The sequence below is a fragment of the Egretta garzetta genome, unplaced genomic scaffold, assembly GCF_000687185.1.
Source record: "Egretta garzetta isolate BGI_Z169 unplaced genomic scaffold, ASM68718v1 scaffold1, whole genome shotgun sequence".
Classification (NCBI taxonomy): domain Eukaryota; kingdom Metazoa; phylum Chordata; class Aves; order Pelecaniformes; family Ardeidae; genus Egretta; species Egretta garzetta.
The window spans coordinates 1,442,199-1,443,814 of NW_009258542.1; the positions used below are offsets into that span (position 1 = coordinate 1,442,199).

The 1,616-nt window shown below is 40.5% G+C and overlaps 1 protein-coding gene across 1 annotated transcript in view; it reads left to right on the forward strand.

Moving 5' to 3' along the window:
- AFF4 (AF4/FMR2 family member 4) overlaps nucleotides 1–1,616 on the forward strand; it is a 46,558-nt gene that overhangs the window by 489 nt on the left and 44,453 nt on the right. The window lies entirely within an intron of this gene.

The window sequence follows — 1,616 nt, forward strand, 5'->3', positions numbered from 1 at the left end:
TGATACCGCCGATGGTCATTTGCTCTGCTGAGGCAGAGAAGCCGTGCAGTGTCGGGGCGGGGGGGGCCGGGCAGGGAGCTGCGTGGCACTCTTCTCTCCTCCTGCTCTCCGTCCATGGCACGTACCAGCATGTATTTGTGCAGAGGAATGTTAAAATATATTCTGTCATGATTTACTGCCAGACTTGAAAACTAAAACTGGTCAAAAATGGGTGTGGTTTAGTCTTGGTTTCTATTTAAGAGTTGATGAGTACAAAATTTGGCTCTCATTGGCTGGTATAATGGGGTGATTTCTTGGTAGCAGGAGTGTACTTTGTATTTATACAATTTATTTTAATCCATTATCCAACTTAGTATTTTTTATATTATTGTATGTAAGTAAATAGTGAATCATACCTTAAAAAAATTAATCTTAGCATGTACTTAATAGAATTCAGTTAATTCAGCCAACAACGAGGAGCTGCCGTCCGTGCCAGGTCCTTAAGGAAGGCAACAAAACTGTTTAATTGAAGCTGGTTTGTCCACCGTATCCTTGGAAGCTTTAGCAACAAGAAGCATTTCTTGCCATGTAATTTTTGTAGCACTTGAAGGCAGTTTTATCTGTTAACAGAGACGTTATCGGGTTTAAGCTTTGTAACAAACTGGAGTGCTGAAAGTCTGTGTGTGAACTGGCCTATTGCATTAAGTGTTTTGAAATTCAACTGAATTTTGACAAGACTTTTGCAAGGTTGCTTGTGGTTTTTTTTAACTTCATACCAGAAGCAGCTTACCTTCTTTCTCTAGCGGTAGGATTCATTGAGTCTCACTGACTTTAAACTAGATATGTTGTTATGATTCTATGTTTTGCAGTTTCATGTCTGTCAAGTCTTTTAGCTTATAGTTAAAAATACGTTGGGAACAGCAGTTCAAAACCAGCTTGCACAACACCTTTGCTAGTTTATCAAATGCAGAAGTTAAGTGTTTGGTCTGGGTAGACCAGAAACTCCTTATGTGTCTTCTGTGGAAGATACTTCATAATTATTATTGTTCATAATTATCACATCTTTGCTGTAACCGTGCGGTCCTCGGATGAGAGCGGGTTGCACATGATGCTGGTGCTCTGCGGGGTTGACCACGAAGGCACCGTTCAATTCCCAGCTGCTGTGCCTGGGACAGGGGATCCCTGGGAACAGGGAGCAGCACAAGGCACGGTCTGTCCGGGCTGTCCTTGGTGGCTCCATCTTTTTTTTGGTGCCTAAATCTGACAGACCGGTGAACAGCATGGCTTTTTGTTTTAAGGCCTCATCCAGAAAATTGAGAAAGAGCTAAGAACTTCTGGGAAAAAAAAAAAAGACCCAACCCTGATGTCATTAGGGGAAAAAAAAGTAATGCCATTTTATTAAAAGGATTTGTACAGCTAGATTAATGTTTATCAACTGTTTTCCTGAAGTAATTGATACCATACTAAATGTCTTCATACTCAGTGGCTGCTGAAATTTTAATATTTTTCTCCATCAGTTTACAGGGATTATAAAATACAGGTGGCCTTTAATAGGTAGGATGAAAGGGTAAAACTTTCCAACTTTTTAAACTCAAGTTTGTTTGGAAGCGCTGCACATCAAAGCTGTGGCTTTCCTG